This window comes from Trachypithecus francoisi, unplaced genomic scaffold, assembly GCF_009764315.1.
Source record: "Trachypithecus francoisi isolate TF-2019V2 unplaced genomic scaffold, Tfra_2.0 Lachesis_group0, whole genome shotgun sequence".
Classification (NCBI taxonomy): Eukaryota; Metazoa; Chordata; class Mammalia; order Primates; family Cercopithecidae; genus Trachypithecus; species Trachypithecus francoisi.
The window spans coordinates 15,611,588-15,638,245 of NW_022681453.1; the positions used below are offsets into that span (position 1 = coordinate 15,611,588).

General features: G+C 41.5%; 1 protein-coding gene and 1 pseudogene across 24 annotated transcripts in view; both read right to left on the reverse strand.

Moving 5' to 3' along the window:
• Nucleotides 1–26,658, reverse strand: part of MAP4 (microtubule associated protein 4) — a 231,241-nt gene that overhangs the window by 85,663 nt on the left and 118,920 nt on the right. The window lies entirely within an intron of this gene.
• Nucleotides 18,022–26,089, reverse strand: LOC117084501 (annotated as a pseudogene).

Below are 26,658 nucleotides of genomic sequence, written 5' to 3' on the forward strand. Positions count from 1 at the left end.
TATTTTTTTGAGACGGAGTCTCGCCCTGTTGCCCAGGCTGGAGTGCAGTGGCACGATGTCGGCTTACTGCAACCTCCACCTCCCGGTTTCATGCCATTCTCCTGCCTCAGCCTCACGAGTAGCTGGGACGACAGGCGCCCATCACCATGCCTAGCTAATTTTTTGTATTTTTTAGTAGAGACAGGGTTTCACCATGTTAGCCAGGATAGTCTCGATCTCCTGACCTCGTGATCCACCCACCTCGGCCTCCCAAAGTGCTGGGATTACAGGTGTTGAGCCACCGCGCCCGGCCTCCCCAGTGTTCTTTTTCTGTTCTGTCCTCTCTTTTTCTTTAAGAGAGCCAACTTCATTTATTATTTTATTTTACTTTATTTTTTATTTTTTGAGACAGAGTCTCGCTCTGTCACCCAGGCTGGAGTGTGGTGGTGTGATCTCGGTTCACTGCAACCTCTACCTCCTGAGTTCAAGCAATTCTCAAGCCTCAGTCTCCCGAGTAGCTGAGATTACTGGTGTGCACCACCACACCTGGCTAATTTTTGTATTTTTAGTAGAGACGGGGTTTTACCATGTTGGCCAGGCTGGTCTTGAACTCCTGAACCCAAGTGATCTGCCTGCCTCAGCCTCCCTAAGTGTTGGGATTACAGGCATGTGCCACTGCACCTGGCCCCAAAAGTCAACTTTAAATGGCATTTCAACACAAGTAGGTTCCCCAGAGCTGAATGTGGTGAAACTGGGTTAATTATGTAGTTACATTTTCTGTACTTTATATATGTATTCATCATTTCAGCAGATATGTAAGGTCAGTTTTACATAAGTCACACATACTTGTTTTTAAACACTGCTGGAGAAGAAATCTCAGGGCTGACTGAAGCAACAGATTCAGACACTGGGTAAAGAGAGGGACAGGACAGCAAGAGCTAATCTACTGGTGGTGATCAGGCAGCACTGAATCAACAGCACCATAACATATAATTTTTTTAAAAAAGTGATTAGGGTTTTCCCCTACTTTGAACCCTACTTTTCCCCAGTCAAATTTCTACCCTTTCAATATCTTTTAGTATCTGCTGTATACGGATGGTGTACAGTTTTGAGACAGCATCTCCCTTTGTCTCCCAGGCTGGAATCCAGTGGCTTGATCTCAGCTCACCCTAAAGTCCGTCTCCCAGGCTCAAACGATCCTCCCACCTCAGCTTCTTGAGTACTGGGACTACAAGCATGTGCTACCACACTCGGCTAATTTTTGTATTTTTGGTAGAGACAGGATTTCGCCATGCTACTCAGGCTGGTCTTGAACTTCTGGGCTCTAGCAGTCCACCCATCTTGGCCTCCCAAAGTGCTGGAATTACAGGCCACCGTGCCTGGCCCAGTCTGCTTTCTTATAAACAGTATTAGTGCTGCTCATAATTTACATATTACTAACAAATAAATCAGTGACTCCTTCTGTTTCACACACTCAGCTCTTTGTTTTTGTTTTGTTTTGTTTTGTTTGTTTTTTCCCAGTGGTAACCTCAGAACTTTAAAGTGAAAGGAACCTAGAGGATCACCTAATCCAAACCTCTAAGTTTAGACCATGCCACATTTGTCCAGATAATTCATTTACCAATTTAAGCACCTACTGTCAATCGCTACTCCAGGCATTAGTGATTCAGCAGTAAACCAAATGGTGAAATGTCCTGCTCTCATGGAACTTAGATCACCACCATCACCACCATTACCCTATGCTTAGGCACTATGAAAACACAGAAGCAAGTATTAGTCTAGTTGAGAGTTTAAGACATGCCCAGTGATGCAAATCTCTGCAAGCTTTAGTTTTCATATCTAATACCTACTTCATAAGGCTGAGAGAAGATATGTGAAAGTGCTTAGAAATTATGAGAAACATGCTAAATTATTGCTAATCCTACAATAACTATTATGGTTTATGTAGGATAAGTGTCTACAATGCAGTAAGTGCTACTATAGGAGTTTAAGGAACAGTCACATAATACAGTCGTGGGATGATCTAGGATCTTCCTGTAGGATACTAGAATTTAGCTGAATCTAGAAATATAGAAGGATATAATTAAATGAAGCTGGGAAACAGAGAAAGAGACAAAGTGGGGAAGACACATAGCGAGCAAAACAGAAGTTAGGGCCATGGGCAGGCCCAAAGTGTTATGCTTTGGATCATATCACTTTGGATGAAACACATTTACGGAGGACAGCAGTTCTTCATAAAGGGCAGCTAGAGCTTCAAAGGCCAAATAGAAACTTAAGATTTGTCTGCCTGAATGCCTTCTAAAGGGAAACTCACCCCTAGGAACCATCCCATTCCTCTATTTGGTCCTGGTGTTTTGCTTTCTCCACCAAAGAAGTAGACTTGTGATTCAAGCAGGCCCAAAGCCCTTTTGGAGAAACTTGATATACAGACATTTTAGATATTGAACCATAAGAATATAACTGAGCTGGCCAGGCATGGTGGCTCACGCCTGTTATCCCAGTACTTTGGGAAGTTGAGATGGACGGATCACCTAAGGTCAGGAGTTCCAGACCAGCCTGACCAATATCGTGAAACCCCGTCTCTACTAAAAATACAAAAATTAGCCAGGGTGTGGTGGCGTGCATCTGTAGTCCCAGCTACTCAGGAGGCTGAGACAGGAGAATTGCTTGAACCCGGGAGGCAGAGGATGCAGTGAGCCGAGATCACACAACTGCACTCCAACTGCAGTGACAGAGCGAGACTTACTCTCCAAAAAAAAAAAAAAAAAACTAGGAATATACTTCAAAAAAAATTAAGAATTTTATATCAGAATATAAAATTAAGAATACAGCTGCCAGCGGCCATCTTTCTCAACCCTAAAAGACACTGCCTGAGAATGAAGCCAAAGAAAGTGTAGGGAGGAAAGGGGATAAAGGAGGGTGGGAGAGAGACAAAGAAGGAGAAGAAGGACAGAAAGAGGCCAGGCATGGTGGCTCACACCTGTAATCCTAGCACTTTGGGAGGCCGATGTGGTGGATCACTTGAGGCCAGAAGTTTGGCACCAGCCTGACCAATGTGGTGAAACCCCATCTCTACTAAAAATACAAAAATTAGCCAGGCATGGTGGCGGGCTCCTGTAAGCCCAGCTATTCGGGAGGCTGAGGCAAGAGAATCGCTTAAATCTGGGAGGCGGAGGTTGCAGTGAGCCAAGATCGCGCCATTGCACTCCAGCTTGGGTGACAAGAGCGAAACTCTATCTCAAAAAAAAACAAAAAAACAAAAAAGAAAAGAAAAGAAAGAAAACAGAATCAGGAGATCCAGGCTCTAATTCTGACTCTGCCACTTAACTTTGGGTGTGACCTTAAGACTGTCAGAGCTAGACTACTCACCCAGAATTTAAAAAAAAAAAAAAATTGTGCTACATAATTTCTAAATCCCATTTTAATTTTAAAATTAATTCTGAGACTTCTGACTTATCCATTCATCTTTATAATTCTCAAAAACCTCGTAAAACATAACTTACAAATAAGACTCAGCAGTTATTAGACAGATGAAATACTTGGTCATTTAAGTAGATCAAAGTACGTGTCACTTGTCTAAGCCAGAAAAATGACAATGAATCAAAGAACAAACCACAGCATCCTCAGGAAGGTTCATAAGTGGCATACACACTGAGCAGAGGGGAAGAAAAGGTGATAAAACTTGGATAAACACCTTTTTAAATTAGCAAAAATATTAAAAGCAATGTTTTTTCATAGGATTAATATATTTGTCTTAGTTCTTAAATCACAAATGTAATAAAACAACCTCATTCTGGATTACTGCAGTGAAATTAATCAGAAAATTATAGGAGAAAGATGTTTCTGATGTTCTCGGGTTGAAGCTAGGAATCAATCTCAGAACATTTGGCTACCTTCAAGAACAGCTTTCCCTTTTTCTTCTTTTTTTTTGAGACGAAGTCTCGCTCTTGTCCCCCAGGCTGGAGTGCGATGGCACGATCTCAGCTCACTGCAACTTCTGCCTCCCGGGTTCAAGAGATTCTCCTGCCTCAGCCTCCCAAGTAGCTGGGATTACAGGCGCCTGCCACCATGCTTGGCTAATTTTTGTATTTTTAGTAGAGACGAGGTTTCACCATGTTGGCCAGGATGGTCTCGAACTGCTTACCACAAGTGATTCGCCCGCCTCTGTCTCCCAAAGTGCTGGGATTACAGGCGTGAACCACTGCACCTGGTCATTTTTCTTCTTTTATTATTAAATATTCTAAAAAATGGAAAGGAGGGAGAGAATAGCTGGGCACCAGCAGACATATTTGAGTTCTTACTTTTAGTTTATTGAGACAAGATCTCTGCTGGGTGCGGTGGCTCATGCCTGTAATCCCAGCACTTTGGGAAGGCAGAGGCGGGCAGATCACTTGAGATCAGGAGTTAGAGACCAGCCTGGCCAACATGGTGAAACCCTGTCTCTACTAAAAATACAAAAATTAGCCAGCATGGTGGTGCACACCTGTAATCCTAGCTACTCGGGAGGCTGAGACAGGAGAATTGCTTGAACCTGGGAGGTGGAGGTTGCAGTGAGCCGAGACTGTGCCACTGCACTCCAGCCTGGGCAACAGAGCTAGACTCTGTCTCACAGAGACAGAAAAAAAAAAGGGGAATTGTTAATTGACACAAGGTCTGTTTCCCAGGTATAGTGGCGTGATCACAGCTCACTGCAGCCTCAACTTCCTAGGCTCAAGCAATCCTTCCCTCTCAGCTTCCCCAGTAGCTAAGGACACAGATGTGTGCCACTATGCCCTTCTAATTTATTATTATTTTGGGGGTAGAGACGGGGTCTGCATATATTGCCCAGGCTGGTGTTGAACATCTGGGCTCAAGCATTCCTCCTGACTTGACCTCCCAAAATGCTAGGATTACATGCATGAGCCACCGCACCAGGCCCATATTTGAGTTCTTAATCCTAGCTTTGCCACAGGCTAACCATGCAGATTTGGGACAGCCCTTTCATCTCTCTTGGTTACAGTAATGACCTCTAAGGATACTTGTTCAGTTCTAAAATTATGGTAAGTAAAGAACATTCTACCTATCTTCAAGTCACATCCTATTTAGAGAAGGTGCACCTACCCATCTATTTCAAAGCTAATAAAGACAATGTGTTTAGGGCTTCAACAACACAAAACATTATTACGGCAAATGTTAGATGCTAATCTAATAGCCTTCCTCACCCATCAAATGAACCCATGCCAGGCTTGTTCCCTACTACTCCAACAGTAAAGCCATGTGGTAAGTAGGCTGTCCCCTCATGGCTCCTGCTAGAGCCTATGCTCCACTCTGTCCCTGTGCCTTTGCTCATGAGATCATTGATCCCCTGCTTGAAATGTCTCCTCCCTGATCCAATTCCAAAGCCCGACTTGGGCCTCATAGCTTCCACAGAACCTCTCTGATGACTTTAATGCTTACTTTCCACTACTTAGCTCTTTTACCAATCACTGTTACTAGGAAAGAATTTATAGTCCTTAAGCATACGTTTTCCTGTTAGTCTTTTTGTAAAAAATTAAAAAGTCTTTAAGTATTCTATTTATCATTAAAATGTTCATTATTTCACATGTTAGTAGGTGAATTCATTAATGTTTAAAAAGAAAATATTGTGCTTTTCCTACTTTTATTTCCTCACAATGCCTAGCTCACTGCATGGGACAGAATAGTATGCAATAAATAAGTTGCTATCAAATTATCACAAGATTGTTATTTGGGCTGGATGACGTAAGTTAAATTCACACTATACACCACACTTCTTGGAAAGTGATTTGCGTTTAGTATAAAGAGCATAAGTTGGTGACATAATACTGCTTTTTTTTTTTTTTAAAGCATAAGGAATTCCAAAATAATTTAAACAACAGCCTATCATTTCTAAGATAAACATTAAAAACTCTGTGATTCTGCTTATATTTCTTACTCTTGGTAAGAAACTGTAAAGAAATAGTTTTTTTTTTTTTTTTAAACAACCACCTCTTTATCAAAAAATAGTTTTTAATCAGAGAAGTGGGTACGTTTTCCTCACCCTTCCTGGAGAAGGAGCATGAAAGTCTGTTTTTTGTTTGTTTTTTCATTTTTTTTTTTTTTTGAGGTAGAGTCTCACTCTGTCACCTAGGATGGAGTGCAGTGGCACGATCTCCACTCACTGCAACCTCCCAGGTTCAAGCGATTCTCCTGCCTCAGCCTCTCGAGTAGCTGGGATTATGGTGTGCGCCACGGTGCCTGACTAATTTTTGCATTTTTAGTAGAGACACGGTTTCACCATGTTGGTCAGGCTGGTCTCAAACTCCTGACCTCAGGTGATCCGCCCACCTTGGCCTCCCAAAGTGCTGCAATTGTAGCTGTGAGCCACTATGCCTGGCCCAAGTCTAGTTTTAAGGTGCAGAATTTTGCTGGTTATTCCCTTCCACAGGGTGCAGCACAGCCTGGAGCAGCTATCTCAACAGCAAAGTTCAGAATCACCAGTCCCCCGCCATCGGTATTATTAAGGAGCATGTTTGACCAGAGGTTCACTCCCACATTTTTATTCAATATTGCTGACCTAGATTTTGTTCTAAAAACCACACAGCAGAAGCAGGCAAACTCCCCTGTAGAAACAACAGCCTTCAGAATACATTTTTTAGCATAATTGCAATCTACTCAGAGTCTATTTCAGTAAAACTATGGAAAATGAAATTCCAAACAAGAAGCAATTTACCTAATGTAGTGGAAACAATCCTTACACCTACCACTGACCACCCCTAGAGACTTTGGTTCTCCTATAAAAGTAGAATGCAGAAGGACAGGGCTCAGTTTTCTATCTCTGAAATTGAAGGCATTTACAGAAAAGGCATATGGCTAAACATTTAAATAACTAATTAATCAAGCAGATATCTACATATCAAAACTAGACTAATTCTGTCACATATGATCCATTCCAAGTGCAAGATAGACTGATGGATTTTAAATAACAGTACAAAAAGTTCATTGATAGGGTTTCAGATTCCCCACTGCAAATAATCTTTAAGAAACTACCACTTGGCTGGGTGCAGTAGTTCACCCCTATAAACCACAGCACTTTGGGAGGCTGAGGTGGGAGAACTGCTTAAGCCCAGGAATTGTTTTTCCTTTTTTTGAGACGGAGTTTTGCTCTTGTTGCCAAGGCTGGAGTGCAATGGCACAATCTCAGCTCACTGTAAACTCCACCTCCTGGGTTCAAGCAACTCTCCTGCCTCAGCCTCCCAAGTAGCTGAGATTACAGGCAGCTACCACCACATCTGGCTAATTTTTTGTATTTTTAGTAGAGATGGGGTTTTTCCATGCTGGCCAAGCTGGTCTCAAACTCCTGACCTTAGGTGATCCACCCACCTCGGTCTCCCAAAGTCCTGGGATTACAGCGCCTGGCCAGAGCCCAGAAATTAACTTGAGATCAGCCTGGGCAACATAATGAGACCCTATCTCTTAAAAAAAAAAAAAAAAAAAAAAAGGAAGAGAAGAAGAAAAAAAAGAAACTACTACATTTGTGAAGTTTTGATGTCAAATCAAATAAGATATCCATAGTTACCTGGAAAAAAACTGTCAAAATATTCCTCTTTCTAACTACATATTTGTGTGAAATGGATTTTCTTCATACACTGCAACCCAAACAACGTATTGTGACAGACTGAATGCAGAGGCAGATATAAAAATACAGCTGTGTTCTATTAAGACAGACATTAAAAAGATTTTTAAAAGCAAAACCACAGCCGGGAGCGGTGGCTCACGCCTGTAATCCCAGCACTTTGGGAGGCAGAGGCAGGCAGATCAAGAGGTCAGGAGTTCGAGACCAGCCTGGCCAACATGGTAAAACATTGTCTCTACTAAAAATAAAAATAAAAAAAACTGGGCATAGGTGGCATGTGCCTGTAGTCCCAGCTACTCAGGAGGCTGAGGCAGGAGAATTGTTTGAACCCGGGAGGCAGAGGTTGCAGTGAGCTGAGATCGCACCACTGAACTCCAGCCTGGCCAACCGGGCAAGACTTCGTCTCAAAAAAAAAAAAGGCAAAAACACTACCACTCTTCTTACTAATCTCTTTCATTTTTGAAACTATACTTCTCATTAAAAATAGTTTATATTAATTTTTTAAATGAGATAAGTATTTTTAAGGTTTCTCTAGTTTTAATTTGATAAATAGATATAACCCTCATAAACAAAAGCTCTTTGGGGGTCTTTACTAAGGGCTGTGCTAGTATTTGGTCTCTAAACTCCTCTTCAATTTTAGAAGTCTGTTAGTCCAAATCCCTATATACTCCAGTGCAGGCTCACTCTTCCAGCCTCCTCCAGCCCCGTTCTTCCCTCTCCCCACTCCCTGAAGAAAGTCAAGAAATCCAAGACAAAGTTCAGGCTTCGTTATGCTTTTGGAATAGAAGCTTAACTATGTGAAAAATGAAAAAACACACAATATAGTATCTCATTAAGAGGTAAACTTAATCATAAAGATGTTAAAATGGTATCACAATAAAAATTAAGAAAAATTAATGCTGGCAAAGGTGCTTCACAGAAAAGAAAGGGGAAAATGTCTGAATGTGATATTTTCATTTACTATTGACAGGTTTTTTTTTTAATTAAAAACTTTTTTTTCTATTTATTTTTAGAGATAGGGGTCTCACTTTGTTCCCTAGGCTGGAGTGCAGTAGCTATTCACAGGCATTATCATAGCTCACTGCAGCCCTGACTGAGCTCCTGGCCTCAAGTGATCCTCCCACATCAGCCTCCCACGTAGCAGGGATTACAGGTACATGCCACTGTGCCCTGCCAATTACCACTGTTTTGTTTCTGTTATTTTTGTTTTTTTTTTTTCATGCTCACAGGGATACCAATTACTACTGACACTGTAAGTAATGCATGTGAGAACATCTTAGATTACTAGATAAAACAAAGGTGACAAGGAAAATACGTGTATATTCATATATATACATATCTTACAGAATGCTAAAATAGTTGTGGTAAAATTGTATTGATTACTGAATCTGGAAAAACGTATAAAGTTCTTTCAACTTTTCTATAAATTTGAAATTATTTTAAAATAAGCTGGGCATGGCGGCTCACACCTGTAATCATCGCACTTTGTGAGGTGGAAGCAGGAGGATCGCCTGAGCCCAAGCATTGGAGACCAGCCTGGGCAACGTGGCAAGACCCCAACCTCTACAAAAAAATTTTTAAAAATTAGCCAGGCATGGTAGTGCACACCTGTCGTCCCAGTTACTTTGGAGGCTGAGGTGGGAGGATTGCTTGAGCCAGGATTTCAAGATTGCAGTGAGCTATGTTAGAACCACTGCACTCAGCCTGGGCAACAGACCAAGACCCTGTCTCCAAAAACAAAGAAGAAAAAAAATATTTCAAAATAAAAATACAAGTATTTCAATAAAAAAAGTGACAGGGGAAAGCCTACTCTTTTCTCAGATTTTCAGCTAACTCCATTTTTTATAATTAAACAGATGCAAATGTTCATATCCAACCATATTAGCGTCTTTCTCCACTGTATTAAACTAGCAAAAAGCCCACTAACCTTTCCTGATTTAAAATAATATTTTAGGCCGGGTGCGGTGGCTCATGCCTGTAATCCCAGCACTTTGGGAGGCTGAGGCCCACGGATGACATGAGGCCAAGAGTTCAAGATCAGCCTGACCAACATGGTGAAACCCCATCTCTACTAAAAACACAGAAATTAGCCAGGCGTGATGGTGCATGTCTGTAATCACAGCCACTGAGGAGACTGAGGCAGGAGAATTGCTTGAACTCGGGAGGCAGAGGGTGCAGTGAGCCCAGATCGTGTCACTGCATTCCAGCCTAGGTAACAAAACAGGACTCTGTCTCAAAAAAAAAAAAAAAAAAAAAGGCTTTAAACACATCTCAATTAAAAAAACAAAAATAATGACATTTGACATCCCTACAATGTTTGGAAGACTTTGAGTTTAGCCCTCTAACAATATTTGAAAACACCAAGGCATTTGAAGGAAGTCTCCAGCAGGAAGGAGATAACTTTAAGATCACATAGCACACTTGTTTTGCTTCAACCAGAAATTCTGCTGGATGTGTCTCAGAGTGGCCACAGGCACAGGATACTACTCTGAGACCATAATACAGGCTAAGCTGGCAGTAGCTGAGCTGTAAACTCAGAATACTATAAATTCAGAATACTGAATATTTTCAGTATTCTACCTCCCACAACACTTGATTTATTATCATACTGAATGTACTTGTTCCTGTAAACACATCTCTCTACACCAACTTCCTATAAAAACATGTGTCCCTGGCAAGGCATGGTGGCTCACGCCTGTAATCTCAGGACTTTGGGAGGCTGAGGCGGGCAGATCACGAGGTCAGGAGTTCGAGAACAGCCTGACCAACATAGTGAAACCCCGTCTCTACTAAAAATACAAAAATTGGCCAGGTGTGGTGGCACATGCCTGTAGTTCCAGTTACTCGGGAGGATGGGGCAGAAAAATCACTTGAACTTTGGAAGCAGAGGTTGCAGTGAGTCGAGATCACACCACTGTACTCTAGCCTGAGCGACAGAGCAAGACTCCATCTCAAAAAATAAATAAATAAAATAAAATACAAAAAAATTGGCTTGTGTATTTTATATGCTTACACATTTTTCCATGGTACTGTAGGTCATTTTAGTGATTACATTTGACACTTTTGACAGAAAAGCAGGTCAATTAGTTCCTTGGGATCAAAAAGGGGTTGATTACAAAGCGGCAGGAGAGAATTGTTAGAGTGATTCTACAATGGTTCTGCATCTTGAGTATGGTATGACTATGCATTTGTCAAATCTTAGGGTGAATTTTACTGAATGTAAATTCATACTTCAATAAACAGGACTTTAAAAACTTACCAAAAAAACCCCACAAAACAACAATAACAAAAGACCTGGGTGCAGTTCACACCTGTAATCTCAGCAGTAATCTGGGCCAAGGCAGGAGGCTTGAGCCCAGAAGTTCAAGACTAGAATGAGCAACATACAGAGACCCCATCTCCACAAAAAATAAAAAATTAGTCAGTCACTGTGGCACATGCCTGTAGCCTCAGCTACTCAGGAGGCTGAGGTAGGAGGACTACTTGAGCCTAGAAGTTTGAGGTTACAGTGAGCAATGATCATGCCACTGCACTCCAGCCTGAGTGACCGAGTGAGACACTGTCTCTAAATAAATAAATAAAACTTTAGGGCCGGGCGCGGTGGCTCAAGCCTGTAATCCCAGCACTTTGGGAGGCCGAGACGGGCGGATCACGAGGTCAGGAGATCGAGACCATCCTGGCTAACACGGTGAAACCTCGTCTCTACTAAAAATACAAAAACTAGCCGGGTGAGGTGGCGGGCGCCTGTAGTCCCAGCTACTCGGGAGGCTGAGGCAGGAGAATGGCGTAAATCCGGGAGGCGGAGCTTGCAGTGAGCTGAGATCCGGCCACTGCACTCCAGCCTGGGCGACAGAGCCAGACTCCGCCTCAAAAAAAAAATAATAATAAATAAATAAATAAATAAAACTTTTTGTTTAAAAAAGAGTCCACTATGTTTAATGAGGTAGAGATGCCAAAGCTTCCCTAGCAAGATGTAGAAGAGGCAATTCAAAAGCTTAAGAGAGATAGAAATGTTGAAATGGATTTTTCATGTGTAACCTACGTTGCACAAAAAAGCCCGGAAGATAATCCTTTCACTCAGGCATTGAGAAATCCATTAGTAAGGCTGGGCATGGTGGCTCATACCTGTAATCCCAGCACTTTGGGAGGCTGAGCCAGGTGGATCACTTGAGGCCAGGAGTTCAAGACCAGCCTGGTCAACATGGTGAAACCCTGACTGTACTAAAAATACAAATATTAGCCAGGTGTGGTGGTGCACAATAGTAATCCCAGCTACTTGGGAGGCTGAGGCATGAGAATTGCTTGAACCCAGGAGGCAGAGGTTGCAGTAAGCCAAGATCATGCCACTGTACTCTAGCCTGGGTGACAGACTGAGACCCTGTCTCAAAAAAAAAAAACAACAACAAAACAGAAATGCATTAGTGAGGGGATCACCTTCATCCTTGAAAAGCTCTGTGGTTGCTCCCCTTTGCAGTGTGTCCCTATTCTCCTAGACATGGGTTGGCAAACTTTATTTATAAAGGGCCACAGATAAATATTTTAGGTTTTACAGTCCCTAAGGTCTCTGTCACAACCCCCAGGTTGGCCATGGGAAATACCACCACTAAGTGGGTTCCCTGATTCAAAGGAGTAACAGGATCCTCTAATAACAGAAGCCAAGTAGCAGCAAGTAATCATCAAAGACAAGGTGGGAACATCCACTATAAAGACAGTAGAGTTGTACTGGTAATCAGAACATCTTGGCCCACCAGGATCTTTGGCAGTAATTGATCACAGTATTCCACAAGCAGCCTACCAAAACAGATTCATCTGTACAACTGGAAAAAACTCCAGCTCTGGTAGTAAAAACCTGACTAGAAAAGTTTTGACCTCTCATCTAATTTCCAGACCCAAGTCAATCAACAAGCCCAGGTCCCCTGAGGAATAACCTGTAGCATTACCACAAGTACAAGTACATACTGTAAATCCTCATCCAAGCTTCCCCAAAGGCTATTTACTAGAGTGACTATGGATTAGAGAAAAGGAAACACCCAGACCTTTCGGAGATGACTAATTCCTGGGGACCCAAAATGCTACTGTGGCCTATCAGTCAAAGCGAGTGCTGACAGTGGTTAGGTAATAGATGAAATGCTTAGCTCAAGTCTACCTCACAGTGGACCCCATAGTACAATGGACCTACTTTGTTGCTATCTCCTCAGTTCCTGAATAAACACTTGGAACAGACATACTTGGCTATTGGCAGAAGTCCCATATTGGCTTTCTGACCCAACTGATGAGAGTCATTTTAATAGTAAGGGCTACGTGGAAGCCCCCAGAACTTCCCCTCCCTACTAAGATATTAAGTCAGAAGCAATACCACATCTCAAGAATTAAAGAGCTTAATGCTACCATCAAAGACTTGAAAGAAACAGGGTAGTGATACCTATTATATCTTGATTTAACTCGCCAGTTTGTCCTGTGCAGAAGTCAGATGGATCTTAGTGACTATCATAAACTCATGGACTATCATAAACTTAATCTGGTGATGATTCCAATTGCAGCTGATGCCCCAGATACAGCATCTTTACTGGAGCAAATTAACATGGGTCACAGCACTTGGTAGACTGCTATTAACCTGAATAATGCCTTTTTCTTCATATAAATCTGCAAGAACCACCAGAAGCACACTACTTTTACCTGCCTTTTACATGCCTATGAATCTAGTCTCAGGGCTACGCCATTCTCCTATCATAATGTAGCCCACAGAGATCTTGATATCGTGACATTCCAAAAAATAAATAAATAAGCACATACACATACACTAGTCAACTATACTGACATTATGCTAATTGGGTCTGATAAATAGCAAGTAGCAAATACGTTAGACGCTTTAGTAAGACATACATAAACTAGTTGATGAGAGATAAACCCTACAAAAATTCGGAGACCCACTGCAGCAATGAAATGTCAGGATTCAATTGTTCAAAACATGTCAAAATTTCCCTTCCAAGGTGATTAAGTTGCTGTAATTAACATCACCAACAAAGAAAAAGAGGGTACAATGTTTGGTAGGCTTCAACCCAGCTACAAAGTTACCTACAAGGCTGACAGTTTAGAGTGGGTTTCAGAGCAAGAGAAGACTCTATAGCAAGTTCAAGTTGCTCTGCCATTTAGGCCTTATGATCCAGCAGATCCAATGATACCTGAAGAGTCCATGGCAAATAGGGATGCTGAATGGAGCCTTTAGCAAGCAAGAATAAGAGAATCACAGCCCAGACTTCTAGAATTTTGAGAAAATCTATGCCCTCTTTTGCAGAAAAGTATTCGCCTTTCAAAAAATAGTTTCAGGCTTGCTACTGGGTCTTGGCAGAGACCAAAAGCCTAACCATGGGACATAATGTGACCACATGGCCTGAGCTTCTCATCATGAACTAGATGTTATCCAACCTATGTAGTCTAGCTTGGTATGTGCAGCACGATCTCTCATCAAGTGAAAAATATGTAAAAAAAAAAAAAAAAAAAAAAAAAAAAATTCAAGCAGGTCCAAAAATATGAGTAAGTTACACAGCAGGTAGCTCAGACTTCAGCATTGACTCCTGTTACATTGCTTCCTCTCCCTCAATCCAAGTCAATGGCCTTCTGAGAGCTCCACATGACCAGCTGACTAGGGAAAGAAAAAACTCAAGTCTGGTTTACACATAGCTCTGCACAACATGACAGTATCATCCAAAAGTAGACAGCTGCAGCACTACAGCCCCATTTAAAGAGGTAGTGATGAAAAGCGGTGATGAAGAAAAATCTTCCCTTCAGAGGGCAGAACTTTGAGGGGTACATTTGGTTTTCCCTTTTGTCTGAGGTAAGACATGGCCAGAAGCAGAGATTTACACAGATTTATGAACAATTATTAAGGATTTTGTTGGCTAATTAGGAACTTGGAAGGAAATGGTGACAAGGAAATCTGGGGGAAAGATATGCAGATGAAACTCTCAGAACAGGCACAGACTGTGAAGATATTTGTGTACCATGTGAATAATCATTTGCATTCACTGTAGAGGAGGCTCTTAATAAGCAAGCTGAAAAAATGATGTACTTCATGAATATCAATGTTAGACACTTTCCACAGCTACCAGAGTGCTTGCTCAATAAACCCACGGAAAAAATGATCATGAATGCTGTGCATGGGCTCAACAACATGGTCTTCCCCTAAACAGGGCTGACCTGACTAAAGCTACTGCTAAATGTCTAATCTGTTAATGGCACAGACTAGCTCTGAGCCCTGAATATGCACCATTTCCCAGAGGCTAGCTAACCACCTGGTGGCAAGTTGATTACGCTGGACTTCTATTATGGGGAATGAGGGCACGGGTGAGGGAAGAGATTTGTCCTCACTAGAATAGACATGTATTCGGGATACAGATTTGCCTTCTCTGCCTATAATGTTTTTGTCAGTTCCACCACCCATGAACTTATACAGAAGTGCCCAATCTACCACCATGACATTCCACACAGCGTTGCAGCTGTTTCTTTAAAAAAAAAAATTTTTTTTTTTTTTTGAGATGAGGTCTCCTTCTGTCACCCCGTCTGGAGTGCAGTGGCACGATCTTGGCTCACTGCAACCTCTGCCTCCTGGGTTCAAGCAATTCTCCTGCCTCAGCCTCCCAAGTAGCTGGGACTACAGGCGTGCACCACCACGTCCGGCTAATTTTTTTTTTAATTTTTAGTAGAGATGGGGTTTCACCATGTTAGCGAGGCTGGTCTAGAACTCTTAACCTCAGGCAATCTGCCCGCCTCGGCCTCCCAAAGTGCTGGGATTACAGGTGTGAGCCACCATGCCTGGCCAAAAGAAAATATTTTTAAAAAATAGAGACAAGGTCTTACTATGTTACCCAGGCTGGTCTCAAACTCCTCGGCTCAAGTGATCCTCCTGCCTTGGCCTCCCAAAGTGCTGGGGTTACAGGCATATGCCACTGTGCCAAGCCCACACAGCATTGCTCCTGACCAAGAAAGTCCTTGCATAGTAAAGAAATGCAGAAATGGGCTCATGTCCATGGACCTAACTGGTATTGTCACACCCAAACACACAGAATGGTTGGCCTAATTAAAATAGGGAATTGATTACTGAAGACTAAGTCACAGTTTCAGGGAGACAGCGCCCTGAAAGGATGGGGTAATGATTTCAATCAGAGACCCCTTACATGGTGCTGTCTCCTCCCACAGTCAGAATATGCAGGTCTGGGAATCAAAGGGTAGAAGTGTGTGTGGCTCCACTCACTATTATATCTAGCAATCTACTCACTGAATTTTTGCTTTCACTCCTAATAACTGAGTTCTGCTGGCTTGGAAGTGTTAGTCCCTAAGCAGGAAATATATCTACTAGCATACACAACAATAGTTTAATCGCATTAGAAGATGAGACTGCCACTTGGCTATTTGGGACTCCTTACACCACCGAACCAACAGGCTGAACCTACTGGTTGGGAAAGATTGAGCCCAATTGTCAAGGGGAAACTGCGTTGCTGCTACACAGTGAAAGCAAGGAGGACTATGTCTGAAACCCAAGGGATTATCTAAGGCATTTCTTAATACTTCCATGCCAAAAATAAAGATTAATGGAAAACTACAGCAACCAAAAAAGGACTGGAGTAATAAGGGAATAAAAGTTTGAGTCATTTCACCAGGTAAAGAACCTTAACCAGCTGAAGTTCGTGCTGAGGGCAAGGGAAACATGAAATAGGTAACTGAAGAAAGAAGCCTAGATATCAACTATGGCCTCATTACCAATCACAGAAATGAGAATAACGAACTTTCTCTATTATATTTGGTATTTATTTGTATATTCTAACCATTTTCTTCTTTCCTTCTTCCCATTACTATAAGCTGGAATTAGTTTAGTTTAGTTTTGTTTTTTTGAGACCGAGTCTCACTCTATTGCCCAGGCTGAAGTGCAGTGGCACGATCTTGGCTCACTGCAACCGCTGCCTTGCAGGTTCAAGTGATTCTCTTGCCTCAGCCTCCTGAGTAGCTGGGATTACAGGCATGTGCACCACACCCGGCCATTTTTTGTTTTTTTTTTTTTTTTTGAGATCAAGTCTCACTCTGTCATCAGGCTGGAGTACAGTGGCAAGATCTCGGCTCACTGTAACCTCTGCCTCCCGGGTTCAAGCAATTCTCCTGTCTCAGCCTCCCAAGTAGCTGGGACTACAGGCATGTGCCACCACACCCGGCTAATTTTTGTATTTTTAGTAAAGACGAGGTTTCAACATGTTGGCCAGGATGGTCATTGATCTCTTGACCTCATGATCCACCCAACTCGGCCTCCTAAAGTGCTGAAATTACAGGTGTGAGCCACTACACCCGGCTCGAAATTTGATTTATAATACAACTTTTGTTAACAAGCTAGTCAGTGGAACTTTGTTTTCTTCCACATGAAAATCTTTAATGCTTATGCTTATGCATATCTGAATGCTTATCATCAAAGGGTGCAGTTAAAAAAAAAAAAAAGGCAGTTTAAGGAAATTCGAGCATTTCAAAGAAAGCACTTTTAAAAATGTATATACATGAAGGTGGCCAGGCATGGTGACTCACACACCTGTAATCCCAGCACTTTGGGAGGCCAAGCGGATGGATCACCTGAGGTCAGGAGTTTGAGACCAGCCTGGAGAATCCCCGTCTCTACTAAAAATATAAAAATTAGTCAGGCATGGTGGCACACACCTGTGGTCCCAGCTACTTGGGAGGCTGAGGCAGGAGAATCACTTGAACCTGGGAGGCAGTGGTTGCAGTGAGCCAAGATCATACCATTGCACTCCAGCCTGGGCAAAACTGCAATTTTCAAGGAAAAACAAAAAAAAAGTGGCCAGGCACGGTGGCTCAGGTCTGTAACCCCAGCACTTTGGGAGGCCAAGGCAGGTGGATGACGAGGTCAGGAGATCGAGACCATCCTGGCTAACACAGTGAAACCGGTCTCTACTGAAAATACAAAAAAAAAAAAAAAAAAAAGCCAGGCGTGGTGGTGGGAGCCTGTAGTCCCAGCTACTCAGGAGGCAGAGGCAGGAGAATGGCATAACCCAGGAGGTGGAGCTTGCAGTGAGCCAAGACTGCGCCACTGCACTCCAGCCTGGGTGACAGCACGAGACTCCGTCTCAAAAAAAATTAAAAATAAAAACAAATAAATAAATAAAAAGAAATGTATATACATGAAGACATTTTGCTAAATCATGAAATAAATGTAGTACTGTAAGATAAAGGAAGATTAACATAAATTGAGTTTTGGCCATTTTTATTTTATTTTTTTTGAGATGGAGTCTTGCTCTGTTGCCCAGGCTGGAGTGCAGCAGTGCGATCTTGGCTCACTACAACCTCTGCCTCCTGGGTTCAAGCAATTCTCCTGCCTCAGCCTCCCAAGTAGCTGGGATTACAGGCACATACCACCATGCCCAGCTAACTTTTTGTATTTTTAGTAGAGATGGGGTTTCATCATGTTGGCCAGGCTGGTCTTGAATTTAGGATCTGAAGTGATCTGCCTGCCTCGGCCTCCCAATGTGGTGGGATTACAGGCGTGAGCCACTGTGCCCAGGCAGAGTTATGGCCATTTTGCCCCTCCACATGCTGCAGTCATCTTTAACCTGTTTAACTTAATCTCAATGATGACAGTTTTGTTTTTCTTTTTTCATCCTGTTCAGTATATTTCAGGCTATTCAGCAGATGCTTGTGATTCTGGAGGTTCAAATCACTGGTGAAAGTTTATTCTGTTTCCTCAGTTTTACAGGAGCTTTTCTCCATAAAATGATCTGCTACCTAAAGTACCCTCTGTCTTCCTAACAGGCACTAAATTCAAAAAGTACCTTATTGAAACTTTTTTGTTCATAACTTTCATTGTTGGAGTTAGGTCATATCCTGCTAACAATAGTCTTACTGGAACTAATTCACCTTTTACTGGTGTACCATCCACTATTTCATATTTGGCAACTGTTTCTCTTTCTGTGGTGGTACTTACTGGGTCCAATTGCTGTGATCTCTTTTTTGATCAGTTGTAACCCCATATATGTTGTATTTTTATTCTTACAAGAAGTAAATTTCTGTAACAGTCACATCCTCTAAATGATACTTCATTATATTCAACTTCTATATGTAGACAATCTTCAATACCGACTTCCATCAGAATAGCTGGCAAGTTGGTGAACAGTAAGATCACATTCTTTTTACCAAGTCTGTCAGTCTTCTTACTACTATCACTTCAATACATCAAGAGGACATTAGCGCCAATGTAAGATTCTCATGACTTTTCAACGTGTATAAATTCAAAATCACAACTTCTGAGTCAGTTCTCCAGGTAAGGCTAGTTCTTTCACTAGGTTAACAAACTCTTGAATATTACTCTTATCATAGAAAAGTTCAATTTGATGTACAAATTCAATTCTAGTGTTTTGGTGCTCTAGCCTCTTTCTAGTCTCTTTCACCTTTCCTGAAACAGATTCTCCACCATAGAGAAGACAGTGTTTTTCTACTTTGCCATTTTCAGTTTTCACTTCTGCCATTTTCTGTTTCCTTATCATTAAGGACAATATCAATCTCACAAATTAGACCAAACAAGCTTCCAAAAAACCTCACTGTCAGTGATACTGCCACATCCCCCAATATTTCACTCCTCTTCCCTCAGAACTCCAAGCCCCCAGCTCCCATCACATGACCTTGGCCCTCTGCCGCTGGAACTTCTATTTGAGGACTGATAAACAGCCAGCAGGATGGGCACAGTGGCTCACACCTATAATCCCAGGACATTGGGAGGCTGAGGCCAGAGGACTGCTTGAGCTCAGGAGTTTGAGACTAGCCTGGGCAACACAGCGAAACCCCGACTCTATTACAAAAACAAACAAACAAACAAACAAACAAACAAAAGCATAGCCAGCAATGGATACAGTGACTATCGGGGCTGAGCATGTCCTCATTCCTCATTTTAGAACACAGGTGAGAGTTTCACCCTCTGACATAGCTGTATCTTGTTAGGTGGAAACAAGAGTTGTTTCACTGTTATATGGGAGCTCAAATGTGTGTAAAGTGCATATGGAAGCTAAGCAGTCAAAATAATAGGCTGTGCAAGAAATCAATATATTGCCTCTCAATTCCAAATCTACCTTTCATTGCCCTGCTTATAATAATGTAAACATTTCTTCATAGACAGCTGGCATGATGATACTAAGCTTAGTAGAGGGCATGGAAGGAAGGGGTTTCTCTTCCTGGTTCTAGTGTGCTTTTCCATCTTCTTACTTCCATGGTGCTCATCCCAACAAGCTTCAGTGGGCACTCCCATGGACATCTTCCCAGGCAAGTTCCACCAGTGCCTCAAACCGGCTTGCTGGTGACGCCGTAGCACCCCCAAGGTACAGCTTCCTGCCTAACTACCTTTGAGGTAGGAAACCAGCAGGACTTAATTTCCTGTCACACCCTGCTGATTGGAACAAGATCTGGTTGAAACCAGCAGATGCTGACAGAAGTAACCTCTAGCTGCCCTCATGGTTGATTAGCATATAGACACTCCTACCAGTGCCATGGCAGTTTACAAATGCCATGGCAACAGCCTAGAGGTTACCTTATCTGATTCTAGAAACTTCCAGCCCCTTTTCTAGAAAGTTCTAAATAACCTGCCTCTTAATTAGCATATAATTAATAACAAATATAAACAGCTAGTCAGCAGCCTACAGGCACCAATTCTGGGCACCCTGCCTATGAGTTAGCCCTGCTCAGCAAGAAGCAGTATTGGTTCAATAAAAGTTTCTTTCTCTCACTACTGGCTCACCCTTAAATTCTTTCCTGGCAAAACCAAGAACCCTCCTGGGTTAAGCCCCAATTTGGGGGTTTGCTTGCCCTACATCATCACCCTGACCTGCAGCAACTCAGCAAACATCTTTACTACCAAATGGAGACTTCCCCCAAGATACGTAATCAGCTTTGGGGGTGGGGGGTGGGGAGGGCGTACTTTTCCAAATTTGGTATTTCTTTGTGTACTCTGCCCCAGCCCTAAGGGTAGTGACTATTCCCTGTATCTGTCATTCCTGTATTCTTTAGAGTTCTCTTTACCTCTACAGTAAATTCTCTGTTCAAATTATGGTGTAGCTTCTGTCTCCTAACTACACTCTGATCCAAATATTGGCCATTAAAAACAGCATAAATCTACATAACAGGAAAGAGTGAAGAAAAAATGAAAGACGTTTAACCCAAAGAAAATAAATCAGAAGGCACATGTTAATCTCTAAATGTCTAAAAAGCTATCACCTACCGCAGAACATACTGTATCTCTGTTGCTCAGCACTAACAGCAGCAGCAGAAATAGCAGAATGCCTGTTCATTTTACACAGAAAAACTGAAGACCAGAAATATTAATTTGTTAAATAGAAAGCAAAATCCTTCAATTAAAACCTCTAAGGAATCTAATGTTAATACTTAAGTTTACAGTTGACACAGTTTTACATCTCATTTCATTTTAAATTGCTGAAAACCCACTGGAGGGCCAGGCTTGCCAGTTTTTTGCAGTGAGAGTCCTAAGTTAATTTTTTCACAAGAAACAAAACAAAAAAACTCTTTCAGTCTGCCTGGAGCTCCCTTTTGAAGTTTCACCTCCAGTTTTGTCCTGTAGAAACAGAGCATTTCTGCTTCACAATGGACCGATATGCTCCAGTTACATCCAATTAAAATACTGTTACATAATCAATTAAGTAGGAAAAGGGGCTGATGGTCAAACAGAATGATTCATTAACAAAAGTATATAATGGGTTGAACTGTAAGGACTTTCTATGTGGACATTAATCATCATTCTAATATCATCTTATATTTAAATATTAACCCCTTCAACGAGGTTGCAAAGCACTGAAAATAATTTCTGTCACTTCAGGCAAACAACTATTTTTATAGAGCTCTCCTTTTACAGAGCAGGAATCTTAGCCTCAAAGAGGGCAAACAACTTGCCTAAGAAATCAAAGTTAGTAGGTGCTCTATCCACAGCTTTCTCAAAATTTAAATAAATTCATGACAGATAACATATTTCCAGAAAGATGTGTACCAATAACCTGGCAAGAATTATTGCAATTGTATCTGGTCTTGTTTTTAAGTTTCTTTTCCCATGTGAAGCCAGAAGCAAATAGATATTAAAGATTATTCATTCAATAGCTACAGAGGATCTACTATCCATCAGACGTGTCCTAGGTGCTGGGCCACAACAGTAACCAAAACAAAAACCCTGTCCCGCTCATAAAATTTGTTTCTATAATATCTTCTTCTGATGGGGAAAGACAGATAAGTAAACTATACAAATTATCAGCAAGTGGCATGACAAATGCCACAAAGAAAATTCAAGTAGAACAGTGGGATGAAAAAATAGAAGGGGTGCAATGTTTAAAAAGATAGTCGAGAAGTACTCATTGAGAAAGTGAAGAGTCAGTCATGAATTTATCAGAGGGAAGAATATTCCAGGCAGAGAAAACATATAGTGTTCAGAGCTCAAGGCAGATGCCCACCTGGCTTGTTCAAGGAACAGTAGCAAGAACACCATGAAGCAAAGTAAACAAAGGGGTAACTAAGAAAAGATCTGGTCAGAAAGATGACAAGGACATCATAGGGCCTTGTGGTATTTCATAAGGACTTTGGCTTTTACTTTGAGATGGGAAACCACTGGAGGGTTCCGTGCAAAAGAAGAGCATGATCAATGTACAGGACCATTGTAGATGTTTTTAAGAATATGCTGCAGGGAGCAAGCAAATGGAAGCAGACAGACAAATTTGGGAAGTTACTATAGTAGTCAAAGTTAATGACGGTGGTCCAATCAGGGAGGGGGCAGTGGAGGTGGCGAGATGAGGTCAGGTTCCAAACATCTTTTTCTGACAAACTGGGTGTCGGGTGTGAGAGGAACAGAAGAGGACAGGGAAACCAAATGTTTAGCCTGAACAACTAGGACAGAATTTCAATTTAATGAGATGGGGAGGCAGGTTTTTTTTTTCTTCTTTTTCTTCTTTGTTTTGATTTTGGGGTGGGGCAATCATGAATTCAGTTTAAAACATTTCAAATTTGAGATGTCAATTCTACATCCAAATGGAGATTTCAAGCTCGAACTTCAAATTTCCTTAGTTCTCACTCAACCTCCTCATGGAATTTAACCAATATTGTACCTGTTCTTACAAAATGTTTCCTGTAACTGCTTAGCATTTAAGCAATGTTTACATATCTGTGCATTTCTCTCTGCAACTGGCCAAACCAGAACTCAAGATACCTAACATATAAAGCATCCCTTTAATCCTGAAGAGATCTGCGACATAAATGATGGTTACTTTGAAATTTTTTTTACTTTAAATATGAGCTGCATTTGTTTATTTCTACCATTTTAACAATTTTTACGTGTACAGTTCAGTGGTATTAAGTACATTCACATTGTTGTGCAATCATCACCACCATCCATCTCCAGAACTTTTTCATCTTGCAAATCAGATACTTTGTACCCATTAAGCAACAACACCTCCATTCCCCGTCTCTCCCAGCCCCTGGGAACCACCATTCTACTTTGTTTCTGTAAATCTGACTACTAAAGGTAATTCATATAAATGGAGTATATTTATATTTGTTTCTGTAAATTTGACTACTTTAGGTACCACATACAAATTTGTATTTTTGTGACTGGCTTTTTTCATTCAGCACAGTGTCTTCAAGGTTTATTCATGTTGTACCATATCAGAATTTCCTTCCTTTTTAAGGCTAAATAACGTTCCATTATATGAACGTAACACATTTTTGTTTATTCATTCCATGTGTTGATGGGACATTTAGGTTGCTTCCATCTTTTGGCCACTGTGAAAAATGCTGCTACAAACATGAGTGTACAAATATCTGTTCAAGTCCCTGATTTCAATTCCTTTGGGCATATATCCAGAAGTTGGGTTGCTGTATCTTACAATAATTCTGTTTTTAATTTTTTGAGGAGCCACCATACTATTTTCCATAGCACTTTCATTTTACATTCCTACCAGCAATACACAAGGGTTCTGGTTTTTCCACATCCTCCTGAACACTTGCTAATTTCTGTTCTTGTTTTCATACTAGCCATCCTAATGAGTATAAAGTGATATTTTGTTGTGGTTTTGATTTGCATTTCTCTAATGATTAATGATGCTGAGCATCTTTTCATGTGTTTTTCTTGGCAATTTATGTATCTTTTATGAAGAAATGTTTCTTCAAGTCCTTTGCCTATATTTTTAATTTTGTTGTTGTTGTTGTTGAGCTATAGGAGTTATTTACATATTCTGAATATTAACTCCTGAGAAGATAAAAGATTTGCAAATATTTTGCCTCCATGGGTTGCCTTTTCACTCTACAGAGATAGACAAAAATTTTCAATTTTCATATAGCCTATTTTATCTGTTTTTTCTCTTGTTGTCTGTGTTTGTGGTGTATATCCAAGAAAACACTGCCAAATCCAATGTCATGAAGATTTCCCCCTGTGTTTTCCTCTAAGAAATGTATAGCTTTAGTGCTTTGTTTAGGTCTTTGATCCATTTTAAGTTAATTTTTTAATATAAGATAAGGGTCCAACTTAAAAGAGAGAGAGAGAGAGAGAGGATTTCTGTCTCCCAGGATGAAGTGCAGTGGTATACTTTACCATAGCTCACTGCAGTCTTGAACTCCTCAGCTCAAAGGATCCTCCTGCCTCAGCTTCCTGAGTAGCTGGGACTACGGGCCTATACTATCACACCAGCTAATTTTTTTTTTGAGACAGAGTCTTGCTCTGTCACCCAGGCTGAAGTGCAGTGGCACATCTCGGCTCACTGTAAGCTCCACCTCCCGCATTCATGCCATTCTCCTGCCTCAGCCTCCTGAGTAGCTAGGACTACAGGTGCCTGCCACCACGCCAGGCTAACTTTTTGTATTTTTTAGTAGAGATGGGGTTTAATTGTGTTAGCCAGGATGATCTCTATCTCCTGACCTCGTGATCCGCCCTCCTGGGCCTCCCAAAGTGTTGGGATTACAGGCGTAAGCCACCGCATCTGGCCAATTTTCTTTTCTTTTAAGAGATGAGGTCTCCCTATGGTCTTGAACTCCTTGCCTCAAGCAATCCTCTCACTTGGCCTCCTAAAGCGCTGGGATTATTGGCATAAACTACTGTTCCCAGCAGGATCCAACTTTTTTTATGTGGATATTCAGTTTTCGCCACATCATTTACTGAAAACACTATCCTTTCCCATTGAATGGTCCTGGTACCGTTGTCTAAAATCATCTTACCATGTATAAAAGAGTTTATTTCTGGGCTTTCCATTCTGTTCCTTGATCTACATGTCTCCCTTGAAGTCAATACAACACAGTTTTGATTATTATAGTATTTTAGTAAGTTTTGAAAATCAACAAATGAGACTTCCAAATTTGTTCTTTTTCAAGATTGTTTTGGCTATTCAGGAGGGCTCTTTGAGATTCCAAATGGATTTTTCTATTTCTGCAAAAAACACTGTTGACATTTTGAGGAAAAAAGATCATCTTTTAAAAACACATTTAGGGCTAGGCGCGGTGGCTCATGCCTGTAATCCCAGCACTTTGGGAGGCCAAGGCGGGCAGATCACCTGAAGTCGAGAGTTCGAAATCAGTCTGACCAACATGGAGAAACCCCATCTCCACTAAAAACACAAAATGAGCCAGGCATGGTGGCACATGCCTGTAATCCCAGCTACTTGGGAGGCTGAGGCAGGAGAACTGCTTGAACCAGAGGTGGAGGCTGCAGTGAGCCGAGATCGCGTCATTGCACTCCAGCCTGGGCGACAGAGTAAGACTCCATCACAAAAAAACAAAACAAAGCAAAAAACACATTTAGGCTGGGTACAGTGCCTTATGCCTGTAATCCCAGCACTTTGGGAGGCCGAGATGGGCAGATCACTTGAGGTCAGGAGTTTGAGAGCAGCCTGGTCAACATGGTAAAATGCTGTCTCTACTGAAAATACAAAAATTAGCTGGGCGTGGTGGCAGGCACCTGTAATCTCAGCTACTCGGCAGGCTGAGGCAAGAGAATCACTTGAACCCGGAAGGTGGAAGCTGCAGTGAGCCAAGATCATGCCACTGCACTCCAGCCTGGGCAACAAAGCAAGACTCCTTCTCAAAAATAATAAAAACAGAATAAAATAAAATAAAATAACACATTTAGGCCGGGCACAGTGACTCACACCTGTAATTCCAGTACTTTGGGAGGCCGAGGTGGGAAGAACGCTTGAAGCAAAGGGTTCAAGACCATCCTGGGCAAAAAAGGAAGACCCTGTCTCTACAAAAGATTTTAAAAATTAGCCAGGCATGGTGGTGTGCACCTGCAGTCCTAGCTACTTGGGAAACTGAGACGGGAGGATTACTTGAACACAGAGTTCCAGGCTGCCATGATCACACCACTGAACTCCAGCCTGGGTGACAGAGTGAGACCCTGCCTCAAAACAGAAAAACACTTTAAATCATCCTACCAGTGACCGACATTTCAACTGCTGCTTTCGTGGCCCCTAGAGGCTTCATAGTTATAGCGATCATTTGTGTGTATCTTTCTTATCCACAACAGTAGCATTTTTCGCAAGGAATTTATCCTTGAGAAATGTAAAAAGCATGTAAAATTGAAAGGTAATAGAACTTGAACAAGCAACAGACTATTCAATAATAATTGTTGGATACTGCAATGCCTCACTTTCACTAATGGATAGAACAACAAGACAGAATACCAACAAGGAAAGAGAAGACCTATATAACTCTATACACCAACTAGATCTAACAGACATCTTACAGAACATTCCACCCCCATCAAGAGCAGAATATACAGTCTTCTTCAGGACAGACCATATGTTAGGCCAGAAAACAAACCTCAATATATTGAAAGGGACTGAAAGAATACAAATTATGTTCTCCAACCACAATGGGATGAAATTAGAAAGTAAACAGAAGATTGGGGAATACACAAATATGCAGAAATTAACACACTCATAAATAATCAACACATCAAAGAAATCACAAAAGAAATTAGAAAATACTTTCAGATGAATGAAAATGAAAATACAACATATCAAATCTTAAGAGGTACAGCTAAAACAGTA